The sequence below is a fragment of the Oculina patagonica genome, chromosome 7, assembly GCF_052425735.1.
Source record: "Oculina patagonica isolate OP01 chromosome 7, crgOcupat, whole genome shotgun sequence".
In the NCBI taxonomy this organism is placed as follows: Eukaryota; Metazoa; Cnidaria; class Anthozoa; order Scleractinia; family Oculinidae; genus Oculina; species Oculina patagonica.
In genome coordinates, this window is record NC_135764.1 from 19637024 (window position 1) to 19654010 (window position 16987).

The following is a 16987-nucleotide window of genomic DNA, read 5'->3' on the forward strand; positions in this document are numbered from 1 at the left end:
GCACAAGGAATATCATTCGAAATTTTCCGGGTCTCTTCGTTCACCTTTTTCATTTTCCACAATTTCACAGAATTTAGATGACGTTTGAGGACATCGTGCCTAAAATATAACGGTAAGAAAGTTCTCTATCGTATACTCGCGGATTCATTCGGCCTACACAATGAACACCGCGCAACACACTTTCCCGCGAGAAATGGATGGAAATGGCGCGAGAAATGGATGGATGATGTGGACGTTTCAGTTTGATCTAAGCGAAGATATGTCAGAAAACGTGGGAAAATGTGTTGTGCTCTATATATATGGTTCATATATCAACCTAGTAAATGGCCCAGCTCACAACGAGTCTCTCGTAGCTCAGTTGGTTAGAGCGCCCAACCGGTATCTGGGAAGCCATGGGTTCGATTCCCGTCGGGGACTCAAATTTTTTCTTTGTCCCACGCTCGTGTCATGTTGAATAATTTCTTCACAACGGTCATTGTTTCCAGACGATAAAACCAGAAAAAGGCTGGGATAACTTCGCATCAAGTGTATGGTAGCTGTAGGCAGGAGTTGATACTAAAACCTTCAATATCAGTTGGTGTCAAATTAAAGTATTTCATGGCCAATGAACGTCAAATTTAACTTACCTTACTGTTAGCCAGGCAAGGTGTTTTGTTACTGCGCAAGTTTTCAGCTAGCCTTTTTCTCATAATGTGTTCACGGCTCGTAAAAATGTTACCACCTTTACCGGTGTCATAATTCAAATAGCAAAGATTGTAATCAGCCGGGTACGCAACTTGTCAACTCCCATTTATTAAAATTAAAAACTTAAAGTCAAAACCAATATAGTAATAACAATAGCGTCCGGGTGTTGCTTTTTGATGCTGTTTAATAAAAGAAAAAGGGAAAGAATAGTAAAGTAAAGGTAATATTTCAAATCGCAGAGTCTTTAATGGCAATTCCTTTCTATTTAACAGATAATACTCTTTTATACAACGCTTGTGACTGCTCATAGCTATAATTTCTAGGCAGCCCTCATTTAAATTTGTTTTTAATAAACACTCTTAGTTCAATGAGTTTTCTCCTATTACACTTTGGGAGTGTGACGAGTAGAAAATGACCCCCCATATAAATTTATTTGATATTTCCGGTTCCGGCGAGCCAGGTTTTCCATATTTGGTGACCATGCGGTTATCACGTGACATTGAAATCTTTGTAAAGCGAAGAGAAATCGGAGTTGAAATAAACCACGAACGAGTCAAGAGTTTTCTGAGTTCTTTATTCGTTTTGCTGCGCTTTGGGACCGATAAACAGCAAGTTTACCGGCGTAACATTTTGGTGACCCCGACGTGACACGCTGCTCGGGTTTTGAGCCCGAAAGTAGTAGCGTGAACACAGGGAGCCCAGACAAACTGTTTGTGTATGGCCTGTGCACATTTACATTTTTATAGAGAATGTATGGAATTTACCGAATGGTTTGTAGAATTGCGTAAAAAGGTTCAAAACATTAACAAATTTGTGCCGAATAAATGTGAAGTTTCCTACTTTTTGTGTAGTGTCGTTCTTTTGGCTCGAAATGGCGAATTTGAGTCGATTAAAGGGTATTTTGCTTTCGCTGTTTACTATACATCTTATTATATGGAAAGGGTGGAAACTCCAACAGCTCCAAAGTAGAACACTTCCAGCGCCGAGCCGATTTTCGACCTGATAATCCCATCGCACAGCTTTCAAACTACGCACCAGAAAAGAGGAAGGCTTGACGAATCTTCTCGTATCATTTGATCGAAAATTTATCTAAACGGTACGGAACAAGCTCTGAAACGAAAACGGGTATCCAAAATTTTTAAGCCGTCCGAATGCGTAGCACCAATTTGTGGTGCCGAAGGGAAACGCTATTCCCCAGCCTCTTTGTGATTGGATACAATTGAACAATGGTTTTTCGTGATTTTGTTTCGTGGATAGGGAGGCAAAGGCAAAACCAATACTCAGTAGTATAGGGAGTGATGTCAATAGTGCGACACAACCTAAGGACCCTCGCGCAAAATAATAGCAATTACGACGGCGATGCCGAAAGCGACGCATTAACATTTAAATATGCGTCGTTATAAATTGTATGCGGCGAAGTAATTATGAAATATTCATATTGACCTAAGAAACGAGTGAGTACCTACATCTAGTCGGTATGAGTTTCATTTTTAAAGCTAGCTAGCTTCAAATAAAAGACAGCGTTCATTTTTCAACGAAAAAAATATTTTACAGCCCTAGAAAAAATATCAGACTTTAGTCATCTCACCTAGTTGTTTTACAGAGATTGCAAAACACTGATACACCCACATGCATGTGAAACTCTCGTGCAGAACCGTTGTTGTGATTTGCTATTCTTATGTTAAGGTCCGACTGATTGGGAAAACCCCGCGAACTCCATCACGACTTTCGTAGCCGGAGAAAATGTAGGCGATCGCGAGTTTGCGGAAAAGTGGGCTGTTTTCGGGACATACGAATATGGCAAGGTACTCGTGTTTATTTTTCTTTCTGTTTTTGATTATATAAACATTTATGGCTGCAATCACTGAAATATTCTTCATTTTCTAGGTTCGAAACCTTGACTTCTGAACAATCTCAAATCCTACACTATGCTGGGCACAATATTCTTGTAACTGGAGAGGGAGGAACCGGGAAATCTTTTGTGGTGAAGGCTATCAACAGTCGACTGCTAAAGCAAGGGGAAAAGGTTTTCATTGTTTGTGTGAGCGGTGTTTCGGGAAGAGTGTATTTGGAAGTAAATAAACAGACGTCAACGGCACACTCCTTTTTACTTCGACGCATACAAGTTACAACGACGCATATTTAAATGACAATGCGTCGCTTTCGGCTTCGCCGTCGTAATTGCCATTTTTTTTGCGCGAGGGTCCTTAGGTTGTGTCGCACCATTGACATCACTCCATATGCTACTGACTATTGGTTTTGCCTTTGCCTCCCTATCCACGAAACAAAATCATGAACGACCATTGTTCAATTGTATCCAATCGCAAAGAGGCTGGGGAATAGCGTTTCCCTTCGGCACCACAAATTGGTGCTACGCATTCGGACGGCTTAAAAATTTTGGATACCCGTTTTCGTTTCAGAGCTTGTTCCGTACCGTTTAGATAAATTTTCGATCAAATGATACGAGAAGATTCGTCAAGCCTACCTCTTTTCTGGCGCGTAGTTTGAAAGCTGTGGGATGGGATTATCAGGTCGAAAATCGGCTCGGCGCTGGAAGTGTTCTACTTTGGAGCTGTTGGAGTTTCCACCCTTTCCATATAATTAGATGTATAGTAAACAGCGAAAGCAAAATACCCTTCAATCGACTCAAATTCGCCATTTCGAGCCAAAAGAACGACACTACACAAAAGGTAGGAAACTTAACACTTTATCCAGCACAAATTTGTTAATGTTTTGCACCATTTTACGCAATTTTACAAACCATTCGGTAAATTCCATACATTCTCTATAAAAATGTAAATGTGCACAGTCCATACACAAACAGTTTGTCTGGGCCCCCTCTGGCGTGAAGTGGAAAATTTCGAGTGTTTGTGTGTGGGTTTCGAAAGAAATCAAGATGGCGCCTTTGTGATGGCTACTAGCGGAGATATGGTGCTGTTTCGTCGTTATTGCTGCGTGAGGATCTATAAGGGTTCTTTGTGCTATCGATGAGCTATCGTCTTGGCTTTGGCAGAGTTTGTTCGTGTTGTTTGTGATTGAATATCAAGGGAAGTTCAAGTGGTGTTTGCACGTGGAAAAATGGTTGACACGACTGAAATCGAGGAGATTCAACTCACACTGGAAGCGAAAATTTGTGCCATGGATATGGATATGCTCATGGGATTAGCAGTGAAGCTCAAAGTTGCAGTGGAGGGCCTTCGAAAATTGCAATTGTCGAAGAAAATTCGCGAGAGAATCGAGACGGACGTGGAGGAATGTGAAGGGTCCGAAGCGAAGAAACAATGTCTCGAGGGTTTCGTGGAGATGGTGGAAGGTCCGCCGCCATTGGAAGGTGACTCCACGACCGCTGCTAAAACAACTAGGAAATTGAAAAGGAAACGACGCAGAAACTACAGAAGCTGGCCACCGTGGATATTGGCAAAGTCCTGAAGCGTGAATTGAAGATTCATGGCCAGATAACGGCAGGAGAACTGCACCACGAGGGACTGTCATTTGTCAGTCTGGTGAGACAAATTGATGGCGCTGTGAAATTGGGATACTCGGAGAGCGAAGTAGTAGAGGCAGTGATAAGAGCCGTAAGCCCAGCTTTGAAGCTAAGACCACTCTTGGAGAAGGCGAATGTGAGTGACGAGGAGCTAATGGAGCGCATTAATACAGCTGTCTCCGCCGAGACAGAGAGGCTGAACAAGGTGGGTAGCAAGAAGAGTCCGCAAGTAAGCCATGTTGATGCACAGAGCACAGACACAGACCAAGGTGCGACATCCAAGGATAGACCAGCCAGCAAAGAAGCAAAGCCGAACAAGCTAGTTGCGATACTGGAAGCCGTCCAATCTGACCTGGCATCCTTGAGAGAGGAATTTCGCAAGTCCCAGGTCACTGCAAGAGAGTGGTGATCATGTTGCTCTTAAAAGTGCAAGTTTTTTTTTCCCCAAACAACTTTGGACGTTCCGTTTGTGTTTGGATTCAAATCATTATGGCATGGATATGAATCATTTTATATTGTTAAAGTTACTGTTGCATAGATATTATACAAGTTAAGAAGATTTATTGATTGTGATTGCCATTGTAATATTAGGTAAAAAAATAGCGCTCGTTTATCTATCACCATGATAGTAAATTGCGAAGAAGATACACAGTTATCTTGAAGGACCTTGAACTGAAATAGAGTTGAGATAAGGAATGGACTTGCATGTTATATCATAGTAGGCCTGATCACCCTATATGACAATAGTATTGTGCTTTCGTTCATTTAAGATTTAGATATTCATGTTCAAGGTAAAATGTCCAGGAGGACATCATTTTAGCGGGGGAGTGTGTGACGAGTAGAAAATGACCCCCCCATATAAATTTATTTGATATTTTCGGTTCCGGCGAGCCAGGTTTTCCATATTTGGTGACCATGCGGTTATCACGTGACATTGAAATCTTTGTAAAGCGAAGAGAAATCGGAGTTGAAATAAACCACGAACGAGTCAAGAGTTTTCTGAGTTCTTTATTCGTTTTGCTGCGCTTTGGAACCGATAAACACCAAGTTTACCGGCGTAACAGGAGCAAGGTCAATTATGGGTTCAAATATTCTCGCGAAAGGAGTAGAATAATGTAAAGTGTATCAAAGAATTCGTTGTATATATGAAGTGCGGATAAGATGTAAATAAAGTAAGGAAAGGATCCTCGCAGTGAATTTGCAATTAAGCAAATTATAAAGAAAGAAGCCACTGCGCGGGTATTCCTTTATTATACTGTTTAATTAGTGATAAGTAGAGAAGAGTAAAATAAAAGAAATATTTCAAATTGCAGAAACTTCGATTCCTCTCCATTTTACTGATAAATACTCTCAACACATCATTATGACTGCTGATAGCTTCAATTTCTAGTAAGCTCCCAAATTAACCTGAGTTAATGAGTTTCTCCTATTTCGGTCAGTGCACTTCACGAAATGCTCCGCCATGTTCCTTTAACTTGTAGTAAGCGTTGTATACCTAGTTATGTTTAGTTTTGAATTCAAAAAAATGTTTGTTACCTTAGTTAAGAGTTGATTTAAATAAAAAAACTTGAATTGTTTCCGGGATTTTCCGAGGTTAAAATATCTTTAAAATCGACGTTAACTGGTCTTCTTCAGGTTGTTTTAAAATGTTATCAATATGGTGGCGTGCTAGGCCTCCATCTTCTTTGCCCATCCGTTTTTCGGCCGATAGAGTGTTTCCTTTATCTTTCTTCCAGGCTTGAAAGCAACTCAAAAAGAGTGTTGGTTAGCAGTTCTCCTGAACTGCTCAGACAACCCTTTGAAATATGGTTTGGTCACGGCTCCACGACTTTTCTGTTCTCCCTGCTCTCTTTTGTCTATCTGTTGAGGCCTTTGTTCCATAATCTTCTCACGGTCTCTCTGGGTACCCATTCGCTACTAACACACCTTCGATGTTCTGCAGTTTCTCCGCCAGGTGTCTTCGAGCTTTTTTCAAGCCTGGAAGAAAGATTAAAGAGATTTAACGCACAGGTCAAGAGCCGCTTGGTGAAAGACAGAAATTCGTTGTGAATCATGAAGATTCCTTGTACCTACTAGAATACTGTGTATGTAGGAGAAACATGGCGCCTTTTCCAAACAAAAAAGAAAGAACACAGGGACAACGTCAGACTAACAAATGAATACCTTCATAAGGAAACACCCTATCGGCCGAAAAACGGATAAGCAAAGAAGATGGAGACCTGGCACGGCACACCGTTGAGTGCCAAAGTGGCGTTGACTGGGGAAACGCAGAGATCGTAGCAAGGGAGAGAGGGTTAAAGCAAAGAAAAGTTATCGAAGGAATTGAGTCACTATGACAGAAACATCGCGGAATGAGAGTGCGTAACAATTTTGACCAGGTTGAAACATGGAAACCAGCCCTAAACTCCTTGTTTGATCGTGAAAAAGACTGTAGTAGACAGTAAATTATCACACAAGTAAAAGTACTTGACAGGCCTCAAACTGTATTTCCCGCGCATTTTGACATCACTTACACGTCGGGTAATGATCACGATACATCATGTGCGGTTGAACAACTACTAAACGATCCACCATATTGATAACATTTTAAAACAACCTGAAGAAGACCAGTAAAACCGGTCAAAAAGGTTGATTTTAAAGATATTTTAACCTCGGAAAATCCTGGAAACAATTCAAAATTTTAATTTTTACAAAGATGAGAGTTGAAAGTTTCAGGAATTCGAATAATTTAAATCATATTAGAATTTAAAAATTCAAAGTCAAAACCAATAAAGTAATAGCACTCGAGTGAGGGTGTTGCTTTTTGTTATTGTTTATGAGGGATAACGGAAAAAAGAGTACAGTAAAAGTAATATTTTAAACTGCAGATAGTCATACTTCAATGACAACTACTCTCTTTTAACAGATAAAAAGCTTTTAATACAACACTTGTGACTGCCTAATTTCTAGTCAGCTCCCGTTTTAATGTGTTTTTTTAATATACTATTCCAGTGAGTTTCCTTTTTAAGGGGCAGTGCACTTTACGAAATGTCCGACATGTTCCAATGACTTATAGTAACCCTAGTGTACAGGGTTATGTTTAGTTTTGACGTGAAAATGCTGAGATGTTTGAGCAAAACTGTTTAAACCTGGCACAATTCCATTTTGATCGATTCCAATGGAGGAGCATTAACAAAAGGATACCATCTGACATCCTTTTACAAGGTAATATGATTGTTGTAGTCGAATAGACGCGCGAAGGAGCAGGTACTGTTGCATCACGTGATCAATTATATAAAATCAGAAGAGAGGAAAGTTATTTAGCGATAAAGTCTTGAGTGCTTTGTCCTCCTATTTGGCTCGTCTACCCAGTTCTTTCGTTTGTCTTCCTGTTCTGTCTTTTTGTCTGTCCTATCTATCCATCCATCCACAAATCCATAAATTTAAATCCCAATCTCGTCAAAGACTACTCCTTAAAGGATTCTCTTCATGTAATGGTACTTAATTAAATTTCAACTCTTTTGTGACCATATTAGACGACTGAATTAGATAACGTCGCATGAATGACTAATCTGGAAAACACGGAATTTGTTCTGTTTTATTGGGGAAAACCTATTACTATTATTGGTGAACTACATATCATTAGTGAGACATCATGTTCCGATCTTGCGACTCGCAGGACCCGTACTAGTGGTGAAACAACAGTTAACATTTCGTACGGTTGGTGAACGGCATATCATTAGTAAGAAAGCGTGATAGCCTACACACGCTCATCACCATCTAAAACTGTGATAGCGGAACACGCTAAACAAAATGGATCTTCTTCGTTCTCAAAGCGCGAGAGCCCAGACACACTAAACACAATGTATATTTCTCGTTCTTAAAGTGTTCTAAAAGCGTGACCGCGAAACACGCCAAACAAATATTCTTCGTTCTTAAAGTGTGACAGCGAAACAGGCTAAACAAAATGTATCTTCTTCTTTCTAAAAACGCGAGAGCCCATAAACGCTAAACACAATGTATATTCCTCGTCTAAAAGCGTGATGGCCCAAACACGCTCAAGACAATATGTTATGTTAAAAACATTTCTGTTATATGAAGTAGTTTCTAGGGTCTCCCAGATTCCTAACGTCAACTATAATTCGTTATATCGAAGTAAATTTTTTGTTTGCGCTTCCGGATTGTGTTCGTTATAACGTGGATTTCGTTATATCGAGGTTCGTTATTTCGAGGTTCTGTTCCATACATTTTACTGTAACCTTGGCCGGTCTTAGAATGTTGTTTGGTATACCGATGACTTCGTTATGTAGAGGTTCGTTAAATCGAGGTTCCTCTGTAGCCTTGCAGAAACCTCGAAAGCTACGGGTGAGCATAGATCCATGGGATCTCAATGGAATTATTAAAATGCCAACGGTACCAAACGCTCACAGTCAAAGAAGTGTTACCAAAGCTAGCCAAAGCTTAAGTATTCACGGTCTTGGATGCGAAAGATGGTTTCCATCAAGTGAAACTTCACAAAGAGAGCTCCCTGCTTACGACATTCTGGACCCCATTTGGTCGGTACCGATACTTGAGAATGCCGCAAAGTTTTAGCAGCGCACCGGAAGAATACCAGCATGGTCAAAGTGAGGCACTCTCGGGTTAAAATGGTGTAGAGTTATAGCAGATGACATCCTGTGTTGTGGCAGCGGAGAAACCATTGAACATGATATGTTCTAGCACATCATGGCAGAACCTTACTAAGCCTGCTGGATCGTGCACGCGAGGTAAACCTGAAGCTGAGAGAAGAAGTAGAAGAAGAAGAAGAAGAAGAAGAAGAAGAAGAAGAACAAGAAGAACAAGAACAAGAACAAGAACAAGAAGAACAAGAAGAAGAACAAGAAGAAGAAGGCCGCATTTGACAAGCATGCAAAACCTCTGCCGGAGCTCCAAGTAGTAAACCAATAAGGCTTTAGCCAACAAACCCTAAAGCTCCATGGGAAAAGGGATCATGTTTTGCAAAAGATGGATCACGCTCTTTTTTATTGAAACAGAGAACAGATGCCTGCTTAGACGGAATCCTAAGATCATTCATGACGATCCTATTCAAGCACCGGCCATACCTGAGAACATTCATAGCAGTGCGAAGAACTAGACCTCTACCAATATGGAGTCACCACCCACCTGGTAAGATTCTTCTGTGAAACAGTCACGGGCAATGACACAGAGTGTGTGGACAGAGTGTGTGGGCAGTTTCATCTGATTGTATCGTTAAATTCTCAAGCTTGTTTTGTGTTATTTTCAGTTTTCTTATTCTTATAAAAAAAAGAGAGATGTTATAAGAAGTAGTTTAATTTCCAGGGTATCCCAGAATTCTTTTGGGGTAGGCATTAAAGCATGGCTTTGATTTATTGTGTTTGTCTATCGCCTCCTCTAACGTTTCAAGTCCTTATAGCGGAAAACAGTTAAGAGCAATCGCGAATCGAGAAGGGCCTCATTTTTGCTTCTTACTACATATAAACGATTGGCAAAAAAACAGCGTCAGGGTGAGTGTAACTCTCGAAGACGTCGCTGCCATGTTATCCAGTCGTCAGACTAGTAGCTTTAGCAAAAGTCTTGCGTGATTGATCGCTCTTTGTACGTTGCAAGCATCACATTCAATTTACAGTTAAAAATTCCGATTTACATTTCCTTTGTATTGAGCGAAGAGGAGAACTTTTGATTGTAAAATTTCTCTGAAAATTTGTACTTTGCAGCTGTAAACTCGTTCAAATACACTTCACTGGCTTTCCAAATGAATGACGTGAAATCATTGAAAATGCGCGCGAAACGCAAATACTGCCATGAACGCGTTTTTGGTCCGTCAGAAAAATTAAAAACCACAATGGTCATATGATAAAATGCTTCTTGACTGAGTTAGGTCGGGGCAGACCGGAAAAATATATGACCTCGAGCCAATTATTTTACCTTCCGGCCCTCCCACTCAGTCAATAAGTACATATTACTGTACTACTTATAAAATCAAAGCGAACTCGAACATAAGTTATCGTCTTTAATAATCTCTTTCCGAGTTTATTACACGACTTCAATTTACATTACGACTGTTCGGGTTGTCCAGAATACAACAGCAGTTCAACGTCGCGCCATTCCACTGGAAACGGTTTCATTACACCTAGAAAAGGAAAAAAACGTTTTTCGTAATAAGTTCGTTGTGCAGAATAGCCAGATACTCGTGTTCCTCATTTTTACATCTCATCTTTTTATAGCTGAAAAACGTTCCGGTTAATGAAGCTAACGGCTTAATAAGGTCACATTATCCAACAAATTGCCAACGAAATCTTATTTACAGCTAGCAAAACAGTGGTTTTGCGGTGCTTTGTTTATCGTAGGGAGACCCAAAGGGCAGTTAGTGGGGAAGAAGGAACCGCGAAACCGCGGGAAAAAATCGACATAGAAAAGTTGGAGCGATTGAAAGGTGCCCCTGGGAAAAGATTCTTACCAGCCCAGTTCCAAACAGTTCTCTAAATGCTGCCTCCTGATTGGGCAGAAAAAAGTCCTTTGTATTCCCTTGGTATTTTTCTGCCCAGTCGGCGGCCAGCAGGTATACAATCCTTTTCGTGTGTTCCAATGACGGATAACAATACCGATGACGGATAACAATAACTTCCTGACCATAAATGGGCATCACGCAAATTTGTGAGATAATGATGTGCTAGCACTAACAGCAGTAAAGGAAGTGTTTGTTAGGTATAAACTAAACTGGTATCGCTTTTACAAATACAGTTTAGTACAAAGCAACAGCTAAAGCTTTAATAAAAATTTGGCTTGTACCTGATCTTAAAATCGGTTTTAAAAAAGGTGGTAAAAAACGTATAAAACTGAATTTTCGGTAACTCTCTGTTACCTTCATCAGAGTTAAAATTGGTTCAGTTTTTTGCATAATACGTTTTTATACACCGCCGGTCTCTAGGGATGTTCCCAATGTTAAATAAACTTGTGGGAAATGCACATGCTCATTCACACAGTTAATGTCCTGGATAGAATGTAGCGCTTCTAGGAATAGGCGTTGTTGCCAATTGTTGACATTTGTTTCTAAAATTTCTACATAATCCGGATGAATGTCATGGTCTGTTGTTTCCACGTGAAATCTTATTGCGCTTTCGTTATTAGATCTTTTGCCAGGCTTGTGCTCTGCGCCGCGCGAATTCCACGATCTTTTGCTCTCTCCCACATAGGCAAAATCACATGTTTTGCATTTGACTTTGTACACAATTCCCTTGATCTGATTTGTGGCGGGGCGGTCTTTTGGTTTCTTAAAGATACTGCCCAATGTTTTAACAGGCTTGAAAGTGGTTCTTATGTTTTCTCTGCTAAGCACACGTCGAACTCTCTCGGAAACACCCTTTATGTAAGGGATTGAAGCGTAACCCCTTGGACTCTCTTGACTTTCTTGGTTTTCTGGCTGTATCGTTTCTTGAGCCGAAACAAGGCAACGATCGATGAAACTTTGGGGGTATCCGTTGACTTTAAGGTCACCGATTACTTGTTGTTTTTCGCTCTGTTTCCGCTCAGAGGTCGAGGGAAGATATTTGGCACGGTCCATTAGTGTCTTTACTACAGCTCGCTTGCTTTGCGCGGGACTATGCGACTCGAAGGCGAGATATTTGTTTGAGTGCGTGGGTTTCCTGTACACGCCCACTTCCACTTGACCACTCGCAGATACCGTGTTACTTGTATCAAGGAAAGCTATGGTTTGGCCTTCCGCGCCTGTAGTTGGCATTTCTATCGTGAATTGGATATGAGGGTTAATGGCATTCAGATGGCTGTGAAAAACTCTGATGCTTTCACTCTTTAGGCACGCATTGGAGTCGTCAACGTAGCGGCGCCACCAGCGCGGTTTTACTGGTGCAGAGGCTAAGGCCTTTTCCTCAATTTCTTCCATGACTAATTCGGCGATTACTGCGCTGACAGGCGATCCCATCGCACAGCCAAATACTTGGTGGTACTGAGTTCCTTCAGATGAGAAATAGCTGTTGTTAAGTACGAAGGAGAGTAGATCGAGAACTTGAGCTTGTGTCAAGCTTGTAAGGGCTTTCCATTCAGTTGTCTCATCAAGTCAGTTGTCAAGTTTGCGTTGAACAATATTTATCGCCAAATCTACTGGGATTGAATTGAAGAGAGATACAACATCGGAGGACACAATTTGTTCGTCCTCGGCTACTACTTGGCTGCTTACAAAGTTTGTAAATTATTTAGCGTTCTTGACAGGGAAGCCACTTTCGCTCTGGAGGGATTTTAAGATGGACGCTAAATACTTGGAAAGCTGGTATGTCGGACTGCCAATACAGCTGTTAATTGGTCTTAACGGAACTTGAGGCGTTGCTTCTTTTGGCAGAGTAAAGTGGTCTTCTTTGGGCTCCAGCTTTACCTTGTGTATCTTGGGGAGTCCGTAAAAGGCTGCTGGTGTAGACTCGGATGGCCTGAGTCTCCAGTACTCTGATTCTGTCAAATTGCCCTGCTTTTTGAGATCCAAAAGCTTCTTCTGAAGGGCTGAATCTGTTCTTGAGGTTGGATTTCGCCTTTTATCCGTGATCGGTTGGTATACATCCCTGTCTTAAAGCATTGCACGGATTTGGTTGTCATAATCCGTCTTGTTCATAACAACAGTACAGTTTCCTTTGTCGGCTTTTATAACCAAAACGCTCTTATCCTCTTTAAGAGCCTTGCAAGCATTTCGTTCTTCCCTTGTTAAATTTTGTTGTCTCGGGGGTGTGCTTGTTTTAGAGTGCTACAGATTTCACTTCGGATGATATTCTGACGTTGTTTTGGCAGACCATCGATAGCTAATTCGACCGAAGCGAGAATTTCTTTTGTTGGTACACTACTCGGCGTAATGGCGAAATTAAGCCCTTTTCGAAAGAGTGATATTTCATTCTTGTCCAGTTCTCTGTTGGAAATGTTTACAACCCACTTTTTCTTAATTGTCTCTTCCTTTCGGTTTGATGGGTTTGCTAGTTTCTTCTGATGTCTCGATCTCAACGTGCGCTTTAACGTGTTTGCAACGTTGCGCGACGTCCTGAGTTAGAGTGTCGTAGAGCGTTTTCTCGATGCGATCTTCGATCTTCTGCCGAAGTGATTCCTGAGCTTTGTCCAGAACTTTAAGTTTGTGATGACACTGGCTAATGAGCAGACGTAGGTATTTCCAGCCGGTCTTGCGGGCTATGTCCCAAGCTTTTGGATTGTTTATCGGTGGCCTTGATAACAGAAAACGTGGCAGGGAATCCCTTTCTTTGCCCTTATGTAGGTATTGCAGATGTTGTTTGTGGCGAACTTGTGCAAGTGAATTCTGTTCCAATTTTCTTGCTAGAAGTTGCGTTTCAACGCCGTAGATGTTCTTGATTTCCTTGTAGATGTTATTAGGGCGATCAGTGTTTGACATAATAAAAATTTGGTTTGTATCTGATCTTAAAATAGGTTTTAAAAAAGGTGGTAAAAAACGTATAAAACTGAATTTTCGGTAACTCTCTGTTACCTGGTGGCGCCGCTACGTTGACGACTCCAATGCGTGCCTAAAGAGTGAAAGCATCAGAGTTTTTCACAGCCATCTGAATGCCATTAACCCTCATATCCAATTCACGATAGAAATGCCAACTACAGGCGCGGAAGGCCAAACCATAGCTTTCCTTGATACAAGTAACACGGTATCTGCGAGTGGTCAAGTGGAAGTGGGCGTGTACAGGAAACCCACGCACACAAACAAATATCTCGCCTTCGAGTCGCATAGTCCCGCGCAAAGCAAGCGAGCTGTAGTAAAGACACTAATGGACCGTGCCAAATATCTTCCCTCGACCTCTGAGCGGAAACAGAGCGAAAAACAACAAGTAATCGGTGACCTTAAAGTCAACGGATACCCCCAAAGTTTCATCGATCGTTGCCTTGTTTCGGCTCAAGAAACGATACAGCCAGAAAACCAAGAAAGTCAAGAGAGTCCAAGGGGTTACGCTTCAATCCCTTACATAAAGGGTGTTTCCGAGAGAGTTCGACGTGTGCTTAGCAGAGAAAACATAAGAACCACTTTCAAGCCTGTTAAAACATTGGGCAGTATCTTTAAAAAACCAAAAGACCGCCCCGCCACAAATAAGATCAAGGGAATTGTGTACAAAGTCAAATGCAAAACATGTGATTTTGCCTATGTGGGAGAGAGCAAAAGATCGTGGAATTCGCGCGGCGCAGAGCACAAGCCTGGCAAAAGATCTAATAACGAAAGCGCAATAAGATTTCACGCGGAAACAACAGACCATGACATTCATCCGGATTATGTAGAAATTTTAGAAACAAATGTCAACAATTGGCAACAACGCCTATTCCTAGAAGCGCTACATTCTATCCAGGACATTAACTGTGTGAATGAGCATGTGCATTTCCCACAAGTTTATTTAACATTGGGAACATCCCTAGAGACCGGCGGTGTATAAAAACGTATTATGCAAAAAACTGAACCAATTTTAACTCTGATGAAGGTAACAGAGAGTTACCGAAAATTCAGTTTTATACGTTTTTTACCACCTTTTTTAAAACCGATTTTAAGATCAGATACAAACCAAATTTTTATTATTTCAAACACTGATCGCCCTAATAACAGCTAAAGCTTTCTTCAGCTGATGACTATTTACCTTTTTTAATCCCCACGTCTTTCCACCATCCTTTGTTATGGTAACGACATTCATTCGGCTAATCGAGTCTTTATCATAAGATAGGTCTGCATTACACATCCCGTGCGGTGGGTTCCTATTGCATCCCCATTTGCATCTTATTCTGTATAAAACACAGTAGTGGTCCAGATCAGAAAAAGACTTTAAGTAAATTATCGTGAGGCGTGAGGCGTGCCGTGCATGAGGCCTATTACAAGAACTTCTCTAGAAAACAGTTACATGGCGAAAAATCTCCTTTTTATTCCAGTTGGATCGTGGACCCGTCATATTGAATGTTTTGGAAAGCAAAATCTAGGAACAGAACAAGACTTAACCTTCACTGTCCTCAACCCATAATACGCTGCCTGTTTTACCTTCTTTCCAGATTTTGTTGATAGGATATTATATGACCAAAAATGATAAAAATTCAGGAACAGTGTTTAAACAACGAGTTACCTGTAGCCACCATCCTTTGCCCTTGTAATCTCCCACAGAGCAGGGTCATCGTGTTCTATGGTTACATAATATTTTGTGCTAAAGACCTCAGTCCAAGTCAACAGCGCGTCACAAAGATCGTCATTTGGGCAGTTGTACCGGCTGACGATACTAAACAAATTGTTCCCATGAGGTACAAGCTTCCAGTAAAAGTCGCCGCCTACATGCATAAGGATCGCCACTTGGTCCCCTGACCAAGGTAAGCCCGGTAAGTACCCGATTTGCCGAACACTGCCTCCCACCATTTTGTGTATGAAGTACCTCCCAGCCATGGAGCGGTCATAATTATCTACTTCTAGAACCTCCAACATAAAAGCATCAGTTAGTTCGTATTTATCTGGATCAAAGTATGGAACGACATGGTTACCGATTACAGACTCGTAAAGGAATTTAAAGAGAGCTTTTGCACTTGTTCGGAGACTGTCTTGGAACTCATAAACACCGTTACGTATGTTTGATTGCGAATCAGGGATCAAAGCAGCCATTTGTTGCAAGATCACATCTTTCAAAATTGCCATTCGCACGTACAGCTCGATATACTTCAAGCATTTTTTCGCATTTGCGATCTTATTATCTCTTAATATTTTATGAATCTCGGTAGCCAGAGTTCCCATAAATGCGACACCGTTATAAACTGGAACGTTAGCAGAGAGTGAAGTAGTTTCAGAATCACTGAGTTGGTTTCCGGATTTAGCAACGCCGTTCAAAAACGCTTTGGATTTTTGAAAAGCGAAAATGGCCCCTTCAGCTTGGTTACTTAGATCTCGAGAGTACCATTTTTTCGATTTTTTCCCTGACCACTTCGCTGACGGCTTTTGGGGAAGGCCCTTTCCCAAACAGACTAAGAAATCCTGAAATGAAATTAAGTGCTACACCGATAATTTGCCCATATGGCCCAGCTATGTCGGCAAAAGAGGCTATTATTTCAATGGCTCCGCGAATGGCGCCGACGGGACCTTTTTCAGCATTTGCGAACTTTTCCAACTTTCCGGCGGCTGCGTTCAGAGCTCCAGCAATTTCACCACGTCGTTCTTCCGGCGTCTGAAGCCAATTGGTCTCTAGTTCTTTTAGCCCGTTCTTTGCCCGAGTAGTCCATCCTTTGTTCTTGTCATCAGCAGCCGATTCCATATTGTCAAGTGAGTTGTCCAGGCTAGAAATAGCGTCACTGGGGGCTAGAAGACAAACATAGGTGTGAAAATGTCCTTCAATTTAAGAATCTATGTCGAAGTAAGGGTGACGACGCACTAGGCCAAACAGGCTTTTACTACAGTGGCCTCTCCCGGTTTCCATAGCATCAGGAAACTATCCGTATCGCTTTTTGCCTTGAATAGTAGTTTAATCCTTAACAGAATACTTACAGCATTTTTATATTTTACTGAGGGTATTTTTCCCAAACAAATGAGAAAACCGATAACAAATTGTAAAAAGATGAAAACAGTTCGCCGATGGCGTCCAAGGCCTATTTTTATCATTATTATACATTAGAATTACTTTGAAACATGTGAGGGGTCGAGAGCATTCAGTCAATATACAGTAGCATGTGAACTTGACATGATAACCCAATATCTGCAGCAGATATTGGGTTATCATGTCGAGTTCAAAGTCCGCCTAGTTTCCAAGCCCCTCGTCCGTGTAGTGCTGTGAAAATTTTAAAAATATGGCTGAGCGAAGAGGA

At 41.2% G+C, this 16987-nt stretch overlaps 2 protein-coding genes across 4 annotated transcripts in view; one reads left to right on the top strand and one right to left on the bottom strand.

The window, feature by feature from the left end:
* LOC144661116 (toxin CrTX-A-like) overlaps positions 1 to 639 on the bottom strand; it is a 285950-nt gene extending 285311 nt beyond the window's left edge. The window contains exon 1 of the mRNA XM_078521825.1: positions 627 to 639. The gene's annotated coding sequence lies outside the window, so the exon portion shown is untranslated. The remainder of the gene's footprint in view (positions 1 to 626) is intronic.
* The window catches only part of LOC144661077 (uncharacterized), a 111890-nt gene that overhangs the window by 45487 nt on the left and 49416 nt on the right, over positions 1 to 16987 (top strand). The gene's annotated exons all lie outside the window — the stretch shown is intronic.